At 37.5% G+C, this 15,771-nt stretch overlaps 1 pseudogene across 1 annotated transcript; it reads left to right on the forward strand.

Annotated features, from left to right (window-relative positions):
* Positions 1–326: 326 nt before the first annotated feature.
* On the forward strand, positions 327–15,473 carry LOC111155235 (annotated as a pseudogene). Its single transcript, XR_002641127.1, has 7 exons — positions 327–389; positions 2,459–2,486; positions 2,745–3,067; positions 6,315–6,376; positions 10,275–10,604; positions 13,193–13,228; positions 15,331–15,473. The product of XR_002641127.1 is annotated as a T-cell receptor gamma chain C region C10.5-like (transcript).
* The last annotated feature ends 298 nt before the right edge of the window (positions 15,474–15,771 follow it).

Below are 15,771 nucleotides of genomic sequence, written 5' to 3' on the forward strand. Positions count from 1 at the left end.
GAGATTTGCTTGATGATTTGAAGGAACTGAACAAAAGGCCCCATCTTGTGGCCCATCGAGTTATTGCGCTCATTGGACCACATGTTTCATCTTGGAAGCTCCGCAGCACTTGTGAGACATCTGGGTGCAGGGCCAGGATGAACCCTGGTACCAGATTGGGTGGGTCTGAGTCCCAGCTCTGCCACTTGCCAGCTGTGCTGCCTGGGACAGTGACTCACCATGCTAATTCCATGTGCTCAGGGGTAGACCAAAATACTAATGGTACCTGAATCCCATAGGACTGCTACCATCCTAGCACACATGTGAAAAACAACTCACAGGGACACATGCTGGCTAAAAAGACAAAGATGAACTCAATCTTACGGTGTAGTATTTGGGTGGTAACAAGAGTTATGGTTGTGATCACTTTGTAGTGTATACAAATACTGAATTGTAATGTACTCCAGAAACTTTATAATGTTGTAAGTTAATTTTATCTCAATAAAACAAAGAAAGAAAGTTATTTTTTCGTACTTTACAAATTCACACTAATGCAAAATAATTGTCAGAAATTGGGGAACCCGGGTGGCTCAGTCGTGAAGCATCTTCCTCCAGCTCAGGTCATGATCCCAGGGTCCTGGGATAGAGCCCTGCATTGAGCTCCCTGCTCAGCAGCAAGTCTGCTTCTCCCTCTTGCACTCTCCCTGCCTGTGTTCCCTCTCTTGCTGTGTCTCTCACGGTCAAATAAGTAAATAAATAAATAAAATCTTTTAAAAAAGAAAAAAGTGGCAAGAAATTGTACATGAATAACAGGAAACCTTAAATCCATGTGAACAGAACAAATCTGCTACATACCTGAACTCATATTCTTTGAATTTTACCTTAAATCTACTTGAAGAATTTTACCCTAAATCTACTTAAAGAAATGGCCCATTTTTAACTGCTTTGTTTCATACAATTACTTCAACTAAAATAAGTTATAAAACTGTTCTAAGCATAGTGTTTCACTGTCCTGCTTTTTGTCAGCTTTTTCTTCAGATCCTACTTAGTTGAGAAGAGAACGAAAAGTATCACATTCCATTCAGGAATAATATAAGGTATTTAATATTACAATATGTGTGCATCAAATTTTAAGACCTCCAAAGATACACAGGTTTAATCCTCAAGAGATTTAGGTTAAAAAACTATAACTGTAAAATAAAGTCTTATTTTATTTCTTGTAGGAGGAAAACGTTTAAAACAAAATCTCTACCTCATACTAACTTGTCAAAATGGATATCACTTCTGTACTACTACAAATATTTATATGGACTAAGAACTATTATCTACTTCTGCTACTCTCCTCCACCTCTTAGCTGACAAGCTTGCATATGCTTTTCAAGTGCCAATAACTGTGAGCTTTGGTACAAATACTCTAATCTACTTATTTTTTAAAAAATCACTGTACCCAGTAAGTGAGTGTGGTGAGAACTTCCCAATGCCATGGGAAATCTCAGATGGTCACTGCTGTGAGCTCTAGCCAGTGACCACTGCCACAACCATGGTGGGTCTCCCCTCATGAGTCTTAAAAAAAAAACTTCAAATGCAGTCTAACTTCTGACCAGTTAACACAAACCCCTACATTAAGGCCTAGAGGAAAAGGTGTGCTCATTTCCAAGCACAAAATATATTTACCTCAGTATCTACTATACCATAGAACCTCTACCTTCCAACCTAAAATGTAGAGGCATACAACAAGTCAAGAAGAAACACAGTCTGAGGACACAAAGCAGTCACCAGAACAGAGTGAGACATGACACAGATATTGAACTATCAGGGCATTCAAAATAACTATGATTAATATCTTAAAGATTCTAATCTAATAGAAAAGGTAAACAGTATTCAAGATTAGACAGATAATTTTAGTAGAGAGATGGAAACATCCAAATTAAAGGTAAGAAATAAAAACACAGTTACAGAAAAGAAGAATGCCCTGAAAGGCTTACCAGTAGATTTAAGAGATATGAGGAAAGAATTAGTTAACATTAGGACAGAAATTACCCAAACTGCAATGGAAGGACATATGAAGAGAGAGAGACAGAGTCAGAAAGAGAGAGAGAGCAGATAATCATAATTCATAGAAGAAGAGAACTGTAAGAACTCTTCCCATCTGTCTCTCTCCCTCTCCCACTCTCTGATTTGAATCAATAAAGGACTGTATTACTATAACAAGAAAATAGCCTCTTTACACTAATATCATTGGATGGTAACAGTCACACAGTGAAGAGAGAAATCTGCTGATAAAGGGAGTAGTAACCGTATTCTGCAGGATGTTTTGTGGTAAATACTGTGGGCCCCTTTCTCTGCAGTCTCTGTGTCTTAGCTTATGTGTTCAGAGCACCACTTCCTCTTACTACGTCAGTCAGACTTGCTCTGTGATCAGCCCAATATTCAACCATCTCTCCTGAGAAGAGCTGACAGGATGCTGCTCCCACTACAGGTCATCCTGGTGGCCTCCCTGTGGAGTTGTGGGTGGCTTTACCCATGGGAGATTTTACTCAGTGAAGAAAGCTAATAGAAAGCATGCACAATCAAGTCAGCCCATGTGGGCAGAAGAAAGTCCATAGGATCATTCAAACTAAGCTGGCAAATTTCACCATGACATTGAATTCTTCAGGAAAAAAAAAATGTGAACCTCAGATCCCAAGCTTTTCCTTAAGAGAAAAATGTGTACTATTTTAACAAATGTCAAAATTTTGCTAATTGTTGTTTTTGTTTTCTTTCAGATACAAATGCGTGTATTTTAATAACACAACTCATGTCATCCATTATCAAGAAACAAGGAAACACACCATTTTTAGAATGCCATATTAAAAATGGGTGTCTTAAAGAAGAATGTTTATAACCCTAGCTCCAACAGAAACCACACCAACCTCTTAAATCCATTCTGCATTCTGTATATTCCTGCAAATGAAAATGTGGTCCATGAGCAAGGTGTTAGTGAGGAAAGATTTGAAGCCAGGAAACAACAGAGGGATTTACCAGTGAGTCTCAGGATACATGGAGTTAATGAAGCAGATACTGGGCTGGATTACTGTGTTTGTTGGGAAACACTATATGGAAGTGCTCCATGGCCATGGAACAAAAGTCCTCCCACACTTTCACACCCTTGCAAACATTTGCATGCCCCTTTCTACCTCCCAGAGGGACCTGACTAATGTGTATACAGGAATTTTCTCCTGCATCTGTGTCCTCAGCAAGGTCTGACCTAGGACCTTCAGACCCAATCTATGATGTTTCTTTCAGTTAGGACAAGTTATCATCTATTTACCTCTCTGGGGCCTAGCCTGGCTTTTGTTAGTTCTGATTTTTTTTTATTTCTGCATATATTAGAAGATTCTTGGGAAAGAAGCCAACCTTAATGTGCAAAATGGTGTGCTAAGGAAGGAAGGAAGGAAAGAAAAGAGAGAAGAAAGAAAGAGAGAAAGAAAGAAAGAAAGAAAGAAAGAAAGAAAGAAAGAAAGGAAAGAAAGAAAGAGTAAAGTAAAGGAAGAATGATAAAAGGGGAGAGAGTGTCAGGAAGGAAGGAAGGAAAGAGGGAGGTAGGTTGAGGGAGGGAGGGCATAGTAGGGAGGGAGGGACAGAGGGAGGGAGGGTGGAAGGAAGGAAGGAAAGGTGAGGGAGGGAGGGTGTAGTAAGGAGGGAGAGACAGAAGGAGGGAGGGAGGGAAGAAGGAAGGGAGTGAGGGAGGAAAGAAGGGAGGAAGGGAGTGGAGGGAGGGAAGGAGAGAAAAAGCAAGGGAGAGAGAGGGAGGGAGAAAAGCAGGGAGGGAGGGAGGGAGGGAGGAAGAAGAAAGGAAAAAGGAAGGAAAGACAGAGAGAAATCTGAATTCCAAATTCCTACTCAGCCACTTAACTGACACAATCCAGGAAAGTTACACAATCTTTCTCCTAGGGTTGCTGGGGACAGAAGAAAGTTGTATACAGGATAGTTCTAGCACAGGATCAACACATCACAGTGTCCTTTCCATTACAATTGACCTGCTTCACTGAGCCATCTCAGTTAACACAGAAACTCAGGGGACTCTTTGAAAGTCCCACTTTCTGTCCTCCAAACAGTAAAGTTTGCTTTATTTTGAAAAGCTAAGATTTGTGAATAGAAGAGTCAAAGATAGTAAATCAAAGGACATTTTTACTCCAAGATTTTTCTTCATTCACACTAGAGTGTAGAAATGTAATAACCTCTAAAGCAATAACTACAGTAACGTTTTAAGATTTTATTTATTTGACAGACAGAGATCACAAGTAGGCGGAGGCAGGGGGGAAGCAGGCTCCCTGCTGAACAAAGAGCCGGATGTAGGGCTTGATCCCAGAACCCTAGGATCATGACTTGAGCCAAAGGCAGAGGCTTTAATCCACCCAGGCACCCCAACTCCTGTAATTTTTAATATTCACCAAACTTTGAGAACTTTCTACAAACTACTGATCTATAAAACGTGCATACTTCTGCATAAAGTTGTGGGATTATTGTCTCATTTATTGTATAGAATTAAGATTTTTTTTTCAAATTCTCATGATAAGCATAGAGCTCCCCACACTTTCACTCAGAGTGAAAAAGAGCTCAAAGATAGTGTGTGTGAAGCAAAACCTAAAGGACAATGCAAGAGTGTTGTCCCCAAGGGGAAGATAACAAAGAATTATTATAACATGGGTGTTTGGTGAGGTCTTCTGAGTTCTGATAGTTCTTTATACCAGGAACATAGTAACACTAAGACAGATCATACTGAGGTCTTTCATTGGTACTAAAGCCAACATTCCTTCCCTCTCCTTGCCTTTGAAGAACAGGACTGCCACTGCCTCCCCAATTCTGATGCATGACCATCTTGGAGAAAATTCTGACAAGTCATTGGCAGTGCCAACACCATGGATATACATGTGTCTTGGGCTTGAGTTTATAGGTTGACTATATTCCATTTTTGTCTTTCCATGTTTTTATGTCCACTGTCAACTTGTTCAAGTATCTCTGATTTTCTCTTTTGCTTTACAATGTAGATAGCAAAATGAGACTCTCAGGATTAAATTTCCTTTAACTGAAGACATGCAAGAACAGTGCACGTAGGGCTGCAAGCTGTCTGGGGTTTCCCTGGAGAAGGCTATTATGCATGGTATCTATAAAAAGAAAGGGAGCCCTTGAAATGACTCTTATATGGCTCAACCAGTATTACCTGTAAGACCAGCCCAATTCTGGCTTGGACACAGGTAAGAGAGACAACAGAGTTTTTTAACCTGATAATCTTTAATGTCCTCGAGTCTGAGGAAGCCCCTGCTATTGTGCCCGCTGGGATCTCACAATGTCACAAATTCAGAAGGGACCTGCAGGAAAACCTTCTCCATTACTAACCTTCAACTCCTTTCTCACTTGAGCAGCCACAGCAAACAAACCTGCTCTTAATCACAGGTTCGTAAGCTGTGGGAACAGGAAGAGCCCTTTGGACATACATAGCCCAATGTCCACAAAGCAAATGGGATGTGGCGTCCCGAGGGTGACAAACACCTTATCCAAAGCTAGTTAACCACACAGGCAGAGCTACATGTGCATTTCTGAAGATCACAGAATAGCTTCCAAGAGGCTTTTTCTTTCAACATATCAGAGAACTGGGTTTTGTTTTCAAAAATTTTGGTTTAAATAGGAATCTATTATTTCATGGAAGATAGAGTTCTACAAATTTATTCCTTCATTCCAGGAATAATATGTCATTACACAAATTATATTTCTCATTTTGCATTATGTGGTAAAAAAAAAATAATTTTGCCAAGTCATAAAAGTAGCTGGTCACAAAATGAAGAACATTGTTAACAATTCTCAAGCAGATATCTGTTGATATAATTGCATTTTGGCTTACTAAAGAGTTTCCTCCTTTAGAAATACAATCCCAAACTGCTAACGGAGCAGGATCGTTTTTTGTGAGAACAGAGGGGCTTCTCCTTTGACGCATCTCTAAGCAGTTTCACACAATTGAATACCTGGAAATCAAAACCTCTTAATTGACCGAATACTTTTCCCGGTAATTTAGGTAAGTAGTTGGTTGACCAGTTACTCCCTCTCTCTCTGTTTTTTTTTCTTTTGCTCTTTTTATTTGTTTTCTATTGTTTCTGTGATTACTGCCTCCTTGCAAAACAGATATTGTTGTCAGTTAATTTGAGGAAAACTTATAAGATATCAGATGCTATGAAGCTTATATTCAAAGACTTTCAGGGGAATGCAGAAAATCAAATTGCCAGTACAAGGTTTCTACCTGCTGGTCCAGACATGAAGCTCAAGAGAAGGCTGGTTTTTTATAGAACCTCTAACTGGTGTGATAACTCAGGCTGGATCAAGATATTTGCACAAGGGACTAAGCTCATAGTAACTCCCCCAGGTAAGTAACTCTGTTCTGTTTTGACCCTGTAAATGGTAAACTAAGAGATGTTTTTTAGAAAAAAACAATGTAATATCACCTCAGCATCTGGACAGCAATTTTGCAGCTACTGGTTACTATATATGGAAATAAAACTACTTTGCAAATGGTTTATTTACTTCCCTGTGTATGAGCAGATTAAAATTCTACTTTTAGAATATACATACACACCCAAAAATAGACTCAGGCTTGAAATTAAAATTATTTTTAAGACTGTGCCTGCAAACCATTGGTGTGACTTATTGGTTCAAAATGTTTTTCTTCTTTTTAAAAAATTTTATTTGTTTATTTGACAAATAGAGAGAGAAAGAGTGAGCACACAAGCAGGGGGAGCTGCAGACGGAGAGAGAGAAAAGAAGCAGGTTCTCCAATGAGCAGGGAGCCTGATGCAAGGCTCTATCCCTGGCCGCTGGGATCCAAAATGGTTTTCTTCTAATTGGTCACTTAAATGAGAAATGCTTTGATTAAGTGCCTCTGGTATTAATAGTGTTCCTTTCTTAATGAATAGTGTTCCTTTCTTTAATAACCTGCAAAATGTATGTGATCACATTTGATCTCATTTTTAACAGCAGTGCAAAAAAAAAAAAAAAACCAACTCTTACGGTAAATGACAATAGAACATCAATTATCCTCATGAGCAGTTCTGAATTGTAAACCAATACCCTGGAATTTATTAGGGGGCAATTTCGAGTTCAGAGAGGCAGTCTTTCAAGAATAAATATGTTACAGGACTCTGTAACAACTCATCTCGTCTCTAATTAGTGGGGATTGCATTCTGGAAAGAGCTTACTTTACAGTCAAACAAAATACCCCTCAATATGGAGAAAGAAAAAAAAATCTGCAAAAACATTGGACATTCATTTATTAAATACTTTTTGCTCCTCTTTTAAAACAAAATAAATAATAGCTGTAAGTTATTTCTAGTAAAAGAAGTGATATCTCACAAGAAAACCCTTTAAAGGAAGAGATAGCTAAGGGTCAAGAAAATGGTGAGGAAAAGTAAAATCATACTCCCCAACTCATGTGAATGAGCTGGAAAAGACAGAACCAAGCTGTCCAGGCAGAGAGGGGTCAGTTCTTCCATTCTCAACTGCATTCATATCTAATGTGATTTTGCTTGAGCTTTATCTTTGTTTTATGTTAACAAGGTCCATTTTTATAAATTTATGTAAATACTGAAAAAAAAATGTGGGCACAATTTTAAAAGAGGCACAGAGAGATTGATGTAAAAGTTTTTCAGGTGAGATTAGTATGGCTGGAGCAGAATCAAAGTGTTTGGTCCTGGCACAAAGCTCAGGGTTACAGGTAAATTTCTTTACATTCTTCAGTATAAGGTAGGGAGGGGAGGCTGGCAATGCAGGCGCCACATACTAGGTGCTGGTGCTGGCTCAGAATGCACTGGGTGTGGTGCAAAAAATATGAATACTGTTACGCTGAAAAGAAATAAAAAATAAAGAAAATAAATAAGATTATAAAATAAATAAAACCTAAAATTAAAAAATTTAAAAAAAAAAAGAATTCTAGGCTTTGGTCCCAGTTTGGTCACAAATAGCAGCAGGATCCTTGGAGAGGTAGGAAATTCCATCCCAGTCCTTGGGGGTAATTGCTGCTTGACCTAGCATGGAGGATATTAGCAAGGAGCTAACTAGCTGCAACAACTGAGGGTTTCTAAGATCTTAGGGTAATTTGGGATTTTTGTGTTGAAAGTTTTGTAAAGAGGCTTATACATCTTATTTATTTGATTTCAAAAATAACCAATGGAAAAGAACAAAAAATTGCTAAACTTTCATTTGTCAGAGGATGACTAATATCAAGTATCAAAATACTTAACTATGTAAACATATTCAAGAATGTATAAGCTAAGTTTTTTCCCCCCTAAATTCAATCTACTAAATTTGTTCATTCTTCGCTAGCCTCAGAGATGAAATTTTGCCTGAATGAGGGAGAACATCTCACAGGGAAGTTTCTAGCATACTGGGTCTGCACAAATAAAAGTTTTCAAGAATTTTCACAAAGGCGGTAAAACATTGAAAAAAATGAAAGAAAGTATATATTTTGCTTTTCTTAGTGGTTGTGATGATAGGCACATATGAATTCCTAAACTGAAAAACAAGGTTCTGGTCTCTTTTTTTCCAACTGACTGCATAATGAATGTGTATTCTAGCAATCGAATTAAATAATGCTCAGTTAACTATTCTACTGAGAAAATTGTGGAAGTTCAAGACACATTTTATCCAAAGAATAAAACACCAAGAATCTAAATGAAGAAAAGGGACAGAAGATAAAAAACAGTGTGTTACTATCCAGAAACTTTTCAAGTTTCATCACTTGATTTTCAATTTCTTTACTATAATGAATCAGAAGTATTCTTATTTAAAAAAATACAAAGTTTCTAAGATGAAAATTAGATTCCTTAATATTTGAGTGGAGGTTAAAATTACATAACTATCATGTGCAGTTGAAAAATTAATTTTTAACATGCTTTTTAAATTAAAAACAAAGTGTATGGTTGGAGCAATATACAGTGTCTTACTATTATAATCAATAAAATACTATTTGCACTGCAAGCAAGATGTATAAACTTAAGTACGTTATCATCTAATTCTACTTATACCATGAATAAGAACTCATTGTTTGCTTACTGAATTAATATGGAAATCAGGAGCTTTGCTACAAAGGTAGAAATTCTCATGAATTTTTTTTGAAAAAAAAAAAAAAAACAATATTAAGAACCCCCCCAAAAAGAACTTTTTCCTTCTCTTCTTAAATGAGAAATCCAACTCCTCTCTCCTTAAGAAATTGAATTATTAAACTAACTCCAAACTAGCCCAAAGAGAATATCAGAAAAGTACTTGAATTTCATTTGGAAATCAATTTTAAAATGTTTCTAACATTTGTAATTTCAATCATTAAATTAATAGTAAATGTATAATCAAGTAACATACCAACATTCAGGTGACACATCCTTTAAAACTATGATGTTTTGTTAAATATTTTGACATTATTTCAAGAAAGTCTGGAATCATAACTTTTATACTACTAGTTATATATCTGTTTTATTCAGCAGGTGAAATTACAGAATATTATGGCATTCTAAAAATGTTTAGCAGTGTTCTAGAGCAGATTCAACTTTGAGGGGAGATGCTGAGAGTCCAAATTCTTCAGTGTGTCTTCTTAGGGTGTCTTCTTAGTTATACCTAAAATACAAATGAAATTCCAATGTAAAATGTGTTTTCAATGAACATTTTCCAAAACAAAACAAAATTCTGAAAAGTGTGTTACTTGATAAGGTTAATATAAAAGCATTCCTGAAAATAATAAGCTTTCCAATAGCAGTTTTGAAATACTGCCCCTTTGCTTCTAAATTCAAGGCATTAAAAATAATTGGGAAGTACAGTTTTAAACATTGTCTTACTTAAAACCCTGGAGTCGTTCAGATGTGAGATTGAGATATTTTATAAAATCAGGAATTAAGAAGGAGATCTCCACTACTTCAAAGTGGGCATGGGATCCATATTTGAAGAGTTAAATGTCAACTTGATAGATGGCCAAATACATGTTAGTAGAACCCATTCAAAAAGTGAGCATGTACTGTTTCAAAAAATCTCACATTTTAATCCAGACTCTAATGCTTACTAGCTGTGACTTTGGGCAAGTTATATGACTTCTTGAATCTGTTTTCCCACTGAAAATAAGAACAATCAATACCTCATAACCCACTGTGGATGAAAGACCATGATAAGCACTAATTCTAGAGCAAATCCCCCCCTCATTTCACTCTGTGCTAGGAGTTCCAAACCACACGATGTTTGTATTTCTCTAATAATGTTTTTAATTGCTATTCTATTTTCCCCTACAGACAAAAGCCTTGATGCAGACATATTCCCCAAGCCCATAATTTTTTTCCCTTCACTTGCTGAAATAAAATTCCACATGTCCGGTACATATATTTGTCTTCTTGAGAATTTTTTCCCCGAAGTTATCAAGATACATTGGAAAGAAAAGGATGGCAAAACAATTCTGAAATCCCAGCAGGGAGACACCATGAAGATTAAGGACACATACATGAAATTCAGCTGGCTGACCGTGGCTAGAGAGTCATTGGCTAAAGAACAAAAATGTATCATCGCACACGAGAGTAATAAAGGAGGGATTGATGAAGAGATTGTTTTTCGTTCAATGAAAAAAGGTATGTGCATATATGGAAATATAACCTTCCATTACCTATTTTTTTCCAAAGGAAATACCACACCTTTTCTGTTAAATATTAATGAAAAGAAACAAATTAGAAATCTTTCTAAATATTGTTACCTTTAAAGGTAACATAAATGTCCTGCTATTTCCCCAGTGATATGAAATAATATGGGCTTTGAAATATTAAAAAAGAAAAAAGAAAAAGAAAAATTCACTTATTCTTTCTCGCCTCAGTTTATCATCCAAAATATGAAGGGCACAATGATTTTTTTTTTAGGGTCATTGCAGAGATTAAATGAAACAATACACATGAATGCATATAGCAAATTTGCACACAATATATGTTTAAAAAAAAAGTCCACTTTTGACGATCATACTTAGTCAGGAAATAAAAACAATTATACATCTTTCAATAATGTTCTACTCAGAAGTCAAAGTCCCTCTCACTTCAACCTGGTCTACTCAAAGTATGACCCATCAACAATGAGTTGGTGACAAGATGCTATTCATTTGATAGAACCAGATCCCAACTCAACAAAAAACAAAACAAAACAAACAAACAAACAAACAAAAAACAGAATAATCTGGGTGCTGAAGTTTTAGTATGGTCTTGGGTTTTTTAGATTTGAATTTTATATACCACCGTAAGGTAAAATTTGGTAAGTAAAGATTGAATGAGGCTAACGTGTACATACATTCTTCATTCAACCCAATGAATGTATTTTTTACCTTTGGTAAAGCTGCTCCGCAAACATTCTTGCAGTCCTGGTGTGTCCCAGGCCAGGGAGGGATGCAGGATGAACTACTGTCCCAAGGAGGATCACTACAGTAGAGAGAACATGCTTTTCCTAATCACTCTGGGTCACTTGTGATTCAGGCATGGTGTCCCAAATGAAACTCATTGGTGCGGATACTGGATATATTTAGACAGTGTGGGCAGACGGCTGAATGCGCCCTGGCCCTGCGGTGATCCAGTAACCCACTAGACTCAGTGAAGTGCTAGCATTAACATCACAGACCAAGACCCAGAGGGCCCATAAGAAGGAACCAGTTTGTACTTTTCGCTGCGGTTTACAAGCCCTTGGGAAGCAGCAGGGAACAAACACTAACAAGATGTGCAAAGACATGTGCGGTATACCTCTCTGAATTGCTGAGGTGATTCTTTATCTTCTTGGATCTTTAGTTTTTCTAACAATCAAATTGGGGTGGAACAGTTATCTTCCCTTGTGGTGAAGAAGAAGTGCAATAATGTCAGTGAAAATGCTTGTTTTTGAAGACGTAACATGTATACATTTATTCATATATTTATTGTATTTATGTATATTCTTCCCTAAAATAACTAAAGTGATACTGAAAACAGTCTGAATTCTTTTTATTTCTACAACTAAGAAACAGAGAGGAGGCAAATGAGCTAAGCATAAGTTTAATGTAACCACTGGACTGAAGTCCTTTAGGTATTGATTTTTATACTGATCAATGTAAAAATATACTATAGTAACATTCCATGGTGATGATTATAACAAAGGGAGAAGTTCTTATTTATGATGTGTTTTACTTGGGAATTAAATTATGAAAGGAATGTCTCCCAAGGTCTTCTCATAGCAAAAAAGCTAGTGAGGCCATTTTGTTAATGTCTTTCCTCAGCAAATTTCTAATGCTCTTTCTTGTTTGTTCTTTTTGTTTTTGATGAAACTAAAAATATATAGAACATGGAAGCCCAAATCGATGAAGTGATTTTGAAGAGCTAAAACTATCTGGCCCAAGCTTTCAACCAAGCTTGATTGAGAAAGAAGTATTCTTTCTTGGGTGGGAGATTTTAGTAAAAAGGACATTAGTTGTGATGAGCACTGGGTGATGTATGGAAGTGTTGAATCACTATATTGTACACCTGAAACTAATATTACACTATATGTTAACCAACTGGAATTTAAATAATAATTTTAAAAGTAATAAAATAAAGTGCAAGAAAGGGCCGATACCAAATTTTCTGCAACTTTAGGAGGTCAAACTCACTCCCTTGTCTTTCCTGAGTACCCTCATTTTAGCCACGGTGTTATATGATAATTTGCATTTATTATTCTTTGAACTTTTTTAGGAAATACGTGATGTCAAGAAATAATTAGTGCTAACAATGGTGGGACAAGTTGGCTACTCAATGAATGATCAAGCTGAGTCTGTTCATACAGAAATTTCTTTTATGTGTTTATCTCCAAAGAATCAGAAATTCAGAATCATTAGCCCTTAGCCTGGAAAGCGACCTTGAGTGGTGCTGTACTCATAACTCCTTGCCCTTGGCCCGGTAATATGTTAGTTAAGGTCCACAGGCCCCTCGAGTTTGGACATGGGGGGTAGATCAGCAGAACTTCATGTGCAGAAATACAATATATGAATTGATCTACTGAATTACAAAGAATCAGACCAAACATTTCAGGAATTGTGGGGCTCATATTTGCAATGGATCTCTCCTCTCTGTTTACTAATTGTTATCTATTTATCATCTACCTATCCATCTATCCACAACACAGACACTTGTCTAATAGTAGATATGAACATTTGAATAATACTTGCTCTCATTTATTTTAGAGCTCACTGCTATTGATTCTACAAAAATTGAAGATGGTAAGTTGTTTTTTTTTAATATTTTATTTATTTATTTGATAGACAGAGATCACAAGTAGGCAGAGAGGCAGGCAGAGAGTGGGGAGGGAAAGCAGGCTCCCTGCTGAGCAGAAAGCCCAATGCGGGGCTCTCGATCCCAGGACCCTGGGATCATGACCTGAGCTGAAGGCAGAGGCTTTAACCCACTGAGCCACCCAGGTGCCCCGAAGACGGTAAGTTTTTGCCTATGTTTGTCTTTATGTTATGCTGTAGCATTTTTTCTTCCTGATCAACTTAACTTTTGAACTCCCCTGGCTTCAGGTAGAAACCTCAGAATAGCTGGATCTTGCAAAAGAGACTGAGTGATATGTGAAGTCATCTTCACACAGCAAATGCTATTTGGGTGTGAGAGGACTATAAGTTAGGGGTACAATGATGTGATCTGAATTCTTTCAACAATGGACTTCATTTCTGGGGCCTTTGTTTCTGATTAAGGAAACCTGGTATTAAGTTGCTTCTAGTGCTTTTTTAAATCTTTGTTCTTGCTGGTGATTAATAACATGAACACCAAGAGGTTCTCATACAGAAGGTGTTATGCTGCACCATGAGTGCATTTTGTTTAATTCTCTTAACACTCATTGTGAAGGATTTTATTCCCATTTTACACTTGAGAGCAAGGAACTGAAATTAATTAAGTCCCTTGAACCGTGCCACACAGCGAGATCTGGGGCTTCAACCCAGACCTTCTGAATCAACAATCCACACACTCAGTTTTCTATTCTTCTTCTATGATGTAATCATAGAGCAAGAAATCCCAAAGCTAAGGCCCTGAGACAGGTGTACACATGGGATGGGGAGCAGTGAGTGCAGGGCTTCAAGTGCCACAGACTAGACATTAACAACAGCCTTTTAAATATTAGTTGCACGAATATGGGTACAGTAGTTAACATTTTCTGAGCCAACGAGGAATAACATGAGTAACACTTCACTCTGTTACTGAAGATATGATGTCAAATAGGTGGAATGTCTAGCATAGGGTATTTCATTTAGATGATACATTGTAAGTACTGGTTTCTAGCCCTTTCTCCTTGCATATGTACAAAGAATGTGACTAGGACCATTGACTCTAGCCCTACTGATCTACCCTCTATGAACACAATCAACCATGAACCTACTATGAACACAATCAAATTTCCATTGATTGTACCCTTGATAGGAATCTCATTGATGCACAATATGTAATGGCTGAGATGATTCTAAATCAGCAATTCAGGGGTGCCTGGGTGGCTCAGTGGGTTAAAGCCTCTCCTTTCTGCTCAGGTCATGATCCCAGGGTCCTGGGATGGAGCCCCGCATCGGGCTCTCTGCTCAGCAGGGAGTCTGCTTTCCCCCCTCTCTCTGGCTGCCTGTCTGCTTGTGGTTTGTCTGTCAAATAAATAAATAAAATCTTTTAAAAAATAAATAAAAATAAAAATAAATCAGCAATTCATGCTTAACTCTTTGTTGTCAGGGTTGTTTATTGAATGTGGAAGTTCAGAATTACAGAGTAGGTAAATGTGTTCTTGAATATTATGTTGCTGGGATAAAATCTGGCTTTTGGTACTTACTGTTTGACATCAGGCAAATTAGTTCTCTGTTCTCAATTTATTTGTGAAATTTAAATGAAAATAATCTCATAGATATGGAGAACTTAAATAAGATTAGAGCTTTGCACACAAACCTCTAAAATTAAATATCTGTCATTTAGTTAGTGGTTAAAGCATAAGTGTTATTATTATTATTTACAGACATGGTAGGAGTGAAGAAATGATAAAAGCTGCCTACCACCAGTGCTTTTTTCAGGTTGACTCATCCATCTAAGACCTAATCTTACTTTTTAATACTTGAGAATGTTCTAAGTGAATTTCCCAGAGGTTGTTGTTTGACTTCATGTACAAGCTGGATTCTGAGTTGTCTTGGTGGCAATGGTGGATAGATGTTTACTCTCTGGTTGTTTTGTGGTGGGGGTGTCCCTTCAACCTAGATATTCAGAAATGTATAATGTGACCCCCCCCCCCCCCCATTAATAAGACCTGGTCTTTCAAAAAAAAAAAAAAGTGAAACTAATAAATGACCTCTTTTAGCCACCCTGCAGCAACAGCTCAAGACCACCTCTGCCTGCTACACCTACCTCCTCCTCTACTTCAAGAGCCTGATCTACTCCACCATCATCACCATCTATCTGTTTGGGAGACCAGCACTCCGTGGCAATGGGAAGAGTTCCTAGCACATGGTGGCACCAAGGATCCACTTTTCTCCATTGGCTATTGTTGTTAAAAATCTTTCTTTCTTGGTTTGCGTTATTTCAGTTCATACATGCATTTTTCAATTGTGTCATTTCTGCAGAACGGGTTTACAAATCACTGGGCAAACAGAAATTTTCAGTCTGCAGCAAGAACAACTGCCATGATGCAGAGGCGGGGCTATGGGGCATCCACAGTGTCTTCAACACCACTCTCTCCTTAATGTCCACCAGCTCCTCAGCCACCCAGTCCCCGTGCCTGAGTACAGCCAGCATGCAGCTT

The sequence above is a fragment of the Enhydra lutris genome, unplaced genomic scaffold, assembly GCF_002288905.1.
Source record: "Enhydra lutris kenyoni isolate GAN:26980312 unplaced genomic scaffold, ASM228890v2 scaffoldscaffold40, whole genome shotgun sequence".
NCBI classification, from domain to species: Eukaryota; Metazoa; Chordata; class Mammalia; order Carnivora; family Mustelidae; genus Enhydra; species Enhydra lutris.